Raw genomic sequence first — 7,608 nt, 5'->3', positions numbered from 1 at the left:
AAAGGTCCACGATTTGAAAATTTAGGGGCTTCGTTTTAATGTTCTAAGCAATGTCTTGCTGCTTTTTAGCACGGTGAAACAAGGTGCGGTGTGGGAGGAGAGACGGAGAGAAAGAAAGGAGACTGTTTAAATAGGAGACTATACTACACTCGGAGTGGCTGCTTTTAAAAAGCAAGACCAGAGAATATATATATGTATTTTAACATTTTCATTATGACTTCCTAAAAAGGAAGAGGGCAGAGGAAAGAGGAAGTGGAAAGCAGATCATGTAGAGACTCAGACAGATCATTGAAACAAGGAAAAACTCTAGATACACTAGTAGAGTCCTAGTGTGCAATGTTCACGTACTACAGCTTTGGGGGAAGTCCATATGGAGACATCTGAAGCCGGGAGATGTTTTGTTCATTAACAGATCTATTTTTGCTACTTTGTCTGGTTGGTTGGTTGGTGTGTTTTTCATCGCCTGGAACTATAGGCACAAATAGGATGGTCGCATTTTGGTTCCTTGCACCAAATGTAATTAAAAGCAGCATAGAGTAGAACTGATCAACGGAGAGCAAGTTGAAAATGATGACAGCCAAGTAGAACATGAGGAAGAAAGGATGCCAAGAAAGGAGATAGGAGATGAGGGGAGGGTGGGAAAGCCTCCATTTAAGGAATCAAATTAGCCAGATCCACTCAGATGACTAAGTTGTAAATCTGCTCATTCTTTCAAGGGAAAGGAAACCCAAAATTCCATTCTAGGGTCATTGGCACCTTTGACTGGCAGTGCCACTAGGTCTTCTATATGAATTTCTGCCTAGGGCCAGGTCCTGTTACAACTAGGGACACATTTAGACAAAGATGGAGTGAAACCATCAAATCATTAGTCAGCACACCGTCCCCTAGTCCAGGAAGGCTTTGTCTGTTGTTGCTAGCTGCTGTCAAATTGGCCCCAACTCACGGCAACTCCATGCACAATGCAACAATGCAAGGAAGCATTGCATGGTCCTGCGCCATTCCTGTGAGCACCTGTGTATTCAACATGATTATAGGCCTGTCTTCTTGATCAGTCTTAGTCGAGAAGCTTTGCTGAAATCTACTCAGCATCACAACACGCAAGCCTCCTCGAACGGAGAGGTGGGAGCTGCACACCAAGTTCACTGGCCAGGAGTCAAGCCCAGGTCTCCTGCAGGGAAGGTGGGAATTCTGCCACTGAACCACAAATGCCTCCAACCATAGGTACTGTCTAGTCGAGCCTGGCTCATGGAGCTCTGTGCGTGTCAGAGGGGACTGTGCTGCACAGGGTGTTCGGTGGCTGCTTTCTCAGCAATACATGGCCAGGCCTTTGGATGGACCTTTCAATTAGCAGTGGGATGTGTTAACTGTTTACCCCACCAAAAGGCTTCATTATAAAAAGCCTATAAAGGGAATTAAAACTGAACTAAATTATTGCGTGGTTTTATGTGCATTCAGACATTAGGATAAGTTCTTCTTGGGAGGGGGGAAAATTAAGTTTCTGCTTCCCATGAAGCCCACTGCAAATCTTTTATTTTAAACTACATAGAGCATCCGGGGCACTCTAAATGTCCCTTAAATGGAGATTATCACATTACACTATGTAATTTTATTGCTGTCACACTTGTTTATTGTCTGTCTCCTTACCACTGGATATTAGCCCAATATATATACAGAAACTACCTATTAGGTGCACTGGTGAATCCAAAGTGAACCGGACAGTGACTCCCGCATACCATACATTCCATATATATATTTGCTCAATGATTGAAGAGTAGCTATGTGATCCCCCAGCCTCAATTCCATCCAGAGTCAGGTTGAGGCATGAGTTGAAAATGGATTGACTAGGAGCACATAGAGCCGGAGATAAGAACAGATCTCAGAAAAGACTTCTTATATAGAAATGAAAATTAGAATATGACATGTTTTAGCAAATGTTTATTTATATCAAAATACAAAACATTTCTGAAGCAGAGTAATGTTACATGAGAAGCAATTAAACACTAAACTTCTCTCAATTGGTCTAACTTGCAACACTTCCAGGGGCCTTCATCGACCATATCACTAGTCCTCTGAGTTGCCTTTTTACTGTGTTTGCTTATTTTAATGTTCAATTCAGGATGGATATGGAGTGTCACTGGTGATGAATTGGTTAGTACTCAGCAAGCCTGAAAATGCCAGCGAGTGGAGCCTGGCATGACAGCCTGGGTACGAAGCAGGCTGCATATTGGCTCCCTAATTGATTGAAGTGAGGGTGTCATTTAGTTTGTCAACTGGCAAGAGTCAAAGGCCAAAGGAGCCACTACTCTCCATAGCCAGGGCAGGCATTATTGCTTCGTGGTCATCTCTGTGGACTGAGAGAAAGGGGCAGGTCAGTCCATAGCAGTCCACCTGGAGTGATGGCAGCTAGAGCAGGCCTGGACCCAAGAACGGGGAGCCCAGGGACCTGCAAGAGGAGCCCTCTCCCCTAAGAAACCAAGAAAGCTTGGGTAGGAGAAAAGGCCCTTGCTAGTCTGCAAGCCTGTGATTTGATAGTGGGAGGTACCCGCCCCTTGGAAGGGCCTTTTGTAAATCCTTAAGAGTTTGGATAGTTTGAGGGAAAAGCACCTGGTTGAGAGTGTAGCTGTTTCCAGTGCGTCTCCATTCCCTGGTAGAGAAAAGGGAGGGAGACAGAACACAGGGGAGCAAGCACTCTCCCCATCCCACTCCATCCACTCCCCGAGCCAACGTGGACCTCCCTTTCAGGGCCCAGTTCATGGATTCACTTTGGCATTGGTACCTTTAAGCACGCCTACACGTGTGCACACACATATGCGTGCACACGCATCAACCCCCACACATAAACATGGATGTGCGCACACACGCCTGGTTTCCTTTCACACTTGACTTAGGAACTAGAATGGTGGCCCACATGCTCACCACCACCACCCCATCTGCTCCAAGGCTTCCCCTTGGCTCACAGGTGCCCAAGACCCAGCCTCAGGCTTGGCACAGCTGGCATTCCCAGGCTGTTGAGAACAGGGTGAGAGAGCAGGAAGCTCAACAGAGACAGAGTATACAGAGTATAGAACACGTTCATATAAGGCTTTGGTACAGCACCAATTTAACGTTCCTAAAGTTTATATTTCTAAGTTGTCTTTTGGAAGAAAAAAAATGCTTACTGAAAAAATAGCGTTTTTATTTACTTTTGAGTTACATACCTGAAGATTAAAAACTAAGCTTCTAGTTGCCATTCATATTCCCACTCCGTGGTGTTCTTCTATGTGCAGCTGTACAATTTGTTGGTCTGTCTTTAATGTTGAACCAAAGCCGGCCAACCACCCCCACGAAGCCAGCTTCCCATTACAAGTGATTTGAACCGGCCCGTACACACGAAGAGAACACAGAACCACCCCTAAATTTCCCACCCCAAACCCCTAGGGAGAAAAAAATTAAATAGAAGACAAAAATACAGCAAGATTTAAGGAACCAGAAGAAGGAAGGCAATCGCAGTCCGACTGGTCTCTTCAAGAACAGCACCATTGAGCACCCTGGCGCAGTTACATTGTAATACTCAACATTCGAGAAATGGAAACGAGGTTCAAATGGTCTTCACCAGAACATCGTCTGGCATTGATGAGGGGTGGCCCCCAAAGAAAGTTAAGGAAGAGAAAAAATTTCGAAATGAGAGTAAGAAATCCCATGACGAAACTGATACTCACATCCAGACTTACCAGAAAAGACAGACTGATGTAAGAGGCCACTGGGTGCCGAGAGGTACTAAGTTCCTAAGGAGTCTTGGAAAGGCAGCATCGGAGTCCCTCCCAACCCACTGCCTGCTCATCCCCCGACCCTTCTGTGGGCTTAGAAACCACAGGGTGAAACGAGGGAAAGAAGTTCATATAAAAATTGCCCCCATGTGTGCAGTGGAAGAATTACATCCAGAATGATAAAGTCTTTCCTGGGGGAGGAAAACTGTTGACGAAAAAGGGGACCAGACGTGGTGGGCATGAAGGAGGATGTGCCCCTTTCAATTAGGCTTGGGAAAAGAAGGAGTCAATGGCGATAGCAGCACCCATCTACGCCCTTGGTCGTTTGGCCCATGAATCATAGCTAGGAAAATAAGTCTGGATGGAATAGTAGTTGAGAAATGAGGTCCGGGTGGAATTGTAGTTAGGAAATTAAGTCTATTTTCAACATTGGATACATCCAGAGATACAGAAATATATTTATCCATGTAACTTGATGAATAGCAATTTAATTTGCTATTCCTCCCTCCAGTGATCAAGATAATTCCATAAAATACCCATCCCCAGTCCCTAGACACAGTAGTCATTTCCCGGACAATACTCCAACACTGTAGTCAATCCCTTACCTACAAGAAAAGTGCTGCGTCGATCTCCTGTCCCTCCCACTCTTAACGTCTACATTTCCCCAAGGGGCTCTACATGACCAGCTAAGCAGAGAGCAGAGGTAGAGCCTCAACAACAACAAAAAACAAAACCAAGGAGCAATCAAACTCCTGGTTGGTGATAAAAAGTAATCACGTGGGCCCACACTGAGTCTTGAGAGAGGAATTCCCAGTTGATTTGTCTACTCCCAAATCTTATTTTTTATATAGGTGGGGAAAAGTAGCAAAACTATAACAAAGCTATAGAGCCCCTATCTCCTACCAAAGGGTAAAAGCACCAACGTTCAATATTCCTTCTACCAAATGTAACATACCAAAGGGGCGTGTTCCAATCACAGGACAGAGTCTTCATCCCTGGTCGTGACAATCCATTCCACTAACTGAAAGGTTACATAAGACAGGAAATTTTGCTTGTTCCACCTACAATCAAATTTCAAACCACGTTGCCCCACATGCCTTTGGAAGTCCCTGGTCCTTTAGAGAAACTAGAAATTTATGTTGGGCTACCCCTCGAACATTCTAGCCACCATCACCTTTCTGAGCACTAACTCATGGCCAAGAAAAGAGGGAGCAGAAGTCCTTCCCAAACTCCAAAATTTCCAGGTGATGGATATGACCCTCATCTTACCTTTCCTCCCAAACGTGAAGCGTAGCCCACTGAGGAATTGGGTGGGTTTGTGGAGGTCAGCAATCCCTTTTGCTGAGGTTTCTAAGGCTGAAGCCTCGGGTTGGACGTAGAAGGAAAGGAGTTTGGGAGTAAATCTGGGACTACTGGGAATATTAGTCTCGAGGTGCCTATAGTGCTGGAGTAATCGATTCTGCTGGTTGTATGTGTGCCAGAGGGAGAAATAGGCTATGGAGACATGGGGGTGGGGGTGGGGTGACTCCAAGAGTCAAGAGTCAACAGTGCAATGAAGTAAACTCCTGCTTGTGTGGATGCTATGGTAGGTTAGAGGAAGTCACACACTGGGATAGGACATAGAATGTGAGCTTTATCATGCTCAACTTCTCTGAAGAATCTTATTGCATACTCCCCTGACCTCCTGAAGACACTCTGGAATGATCTGTCACCTGCCAAAATGGACAGTTCCACAGGAGTCTAGTGTTGAAGCCCCTCCAAGCTCATGTTCCACTGTGCCATTGAAAATGGGAAGCATTGTGAGCAACTGATCTTGGAGCCCTTCATGAGTGGCAGGATCCCATCAGGTTCATAGAAAGTGATGATCGGGAGTCAGATTTCAGCTCCACCCCAATCTACTCTTCCCAGAACACCCAAATATGTAAACAGAACCCTCCCCATTCATAAGACCTCTTAGCTCCTTTCAGGTTCAAATTCCCTAAGACAGTAACTCATGGGTGGTATCATATTTTCTTTGGGGAGGAGGATCAGTATTGCCTTTTTGTTCTAGTTCATGAGAAAGGATAGGGCAAGGAGATGGCAGCCAGGCACTCTCCTGGCTGCTTGCACCATCTGACCCTGCACCATCTGCCAACACATCCCTCGGAGCTCTTGGCAGGTAAGAGGAAATGGCTAGCACCCAGAAGACAGCTGCCAAGGCTTGCAAGGGCGTGGCCCCTCCAGTATATGTAAGGTCTGGAATTCTTAGGGTGGCACACAATGTTTCCTGCTCAAATATGCCAGAAACTCAGTGTCTGGGTGAAACTCTTCTAAAAGGTGGTGCAGTCCTATAAAAGGTACAGGCAAGACATCAGGAGAAACCTTCTACCCATCCTCAGGCTCCCAGCCATGCCTAACATTACCGCTTGGGTCTCCTCTCACAGATAGTGTCCCAGGACTGTGCCAGTTCCTCTCTGGTGGCATTTACTTTTCCAATTCACAAGAATAACTGAAAATGTGGCACAAAATGCTGCATGCCACCACACTTCTAGGAATCTGCAGCCGGGATCACTAGGCCAGATCTTTTCTGGGACTGAATTCCAGGTGGCGGCCTCACAAAATTCTCCCCAGACGTCTCCACCCCACACTATTCCTTCTAGGAGTTTCTTGGGTCAAGGTGCTACGGGCCAGCACAGGCATGACTGTTAGTCTCCAGCTAACATTCAGCCACTCCCTTTAGATGCTCTGGAGCGGGATTGCTTCAGAGCCACTGGATTCCACTCCAGAACAGCGTGGGGATGAATGGGCAGGCTCAACTCCCCATAATCTCAGTCAGTGAAAAACCTGTAGAGATCTAGTATCATCTCTAACAATGGACTCACTTGCCCTTTCTGCGAGTGTGTTATTTGTTCTCTCTCTCTCTCTTTCATTTCTATCCAAAAGCCCCAAAGGTTAGTCAAAGGATGAGAAGGGGAGGGAAGAGAAGGAAGGAAGAGACAGCAAGACATGAGCTAGTATCTCAGACCACCACAGGGATGGTAGCATTGCTCAAAGTATATGCATAGGTATAAAAATAAAGCAAACTATGACTTCATAGATAGATAGATAGATAGATACCAGGAAATAGACTAAATAAGTTTTCTTTATATGTGTGTGTGGAAATCTAGGGTCCCCATGTCTCTTGCCTGGATTTAATCTCTTGCCCTCCCATCTCCCACACCTGAAATGCCCCACTGTCTAGTCTACCAGTCACTGATATTACATCTGATCCTGCCTCCCCACCCACCCCCTTATATAATAAGTTCCCCTCTCTCCTTAAAATAGAACAAATTATATATATATATTTATATAATTTTATATACAATCTCCATAAAAATACACTAAAGATGGTATAATACTAATTTAACCCTCCTTTCAAAACAAACGTTATCTAGAAGACAGTCAACCAAAATGAGAATTTCCAAAGTTTCGTACTACTGAGGAAAACGGTGTGCTCCTACCAGTCTCTAAAATACACACACACAGCTTCCTGAACCCAGGAAATGAATACATGGCACAGACCCCTGGCTGTGGCTTAGAAACCAGGAGAAACCCCGATGACTAAGAGGGAAACATGAAGCAGTCCCATTTCTCTGACTCAGCCATAGACTGTCCACTCATGGCAGACCTTTTGTAGTGTCTTGTTTGTCATAAACATACAAAGAGAGAGACAGTTTCCCCCTCAAGGATAGCCAGAAGGTCACGAGGAGGTCTGTCCTCTTCATAAAAAAGAAATGTTTGCATCTGCCCTAAGCCAAAAGGAAGTGAAAAGCCTTTAAGCCCCCATCACCAATATGAGGTAAGGTAAGGCATTTGTCCCTTGCACCTATTTGAGAAACTTGCA

At 45.3% G+C, this 7,608-nt stretch overlaps 1 long non-coding RNA gene across 1 annotated transcript; it reads right to left on the bottom strand.

The window, feature by feature from the left end:
- Positions 1–1,918: 1,918 nt before the first annotated feature.
- On the bottom strand, positions 1,919–6,996 carry LOC123522289. The gene is made up of 2 exons (XR_006680567.1): positions 2,821–6,996; positions 1,919–2,788 (listed from the first exon to the last, which is right to left on the bottom strand). It is a non-coding gene; the product is annotated as an uncharacterized LOC123522289 (long non-coding RNA).
- Between the last annotated feature and the right edge of the window lie 612 nt (positions 6,997–7,608).

Source organism: Echinops telfairi, unplaced genomic scaffold (assembly GCF_000313985.2).
Source record: "Echinops telfairi isolate 266 unplaced genomic scaffold, ASM31398v2 ScPeMD7_5592;HRSCAF=6446, whole genome shotgun sequence".
Classification (NCBI taxonomy): Eukaryota; Metazoa; Chordata; class Mammalia; order Afrosoricida; family Tenrecidae; genus Echinops; species Echinops telfairi.
Note: the sequence above shows the minus strand (reverse complement) of the source record. Positions and strands in the feature narration are given on the sequence as shown.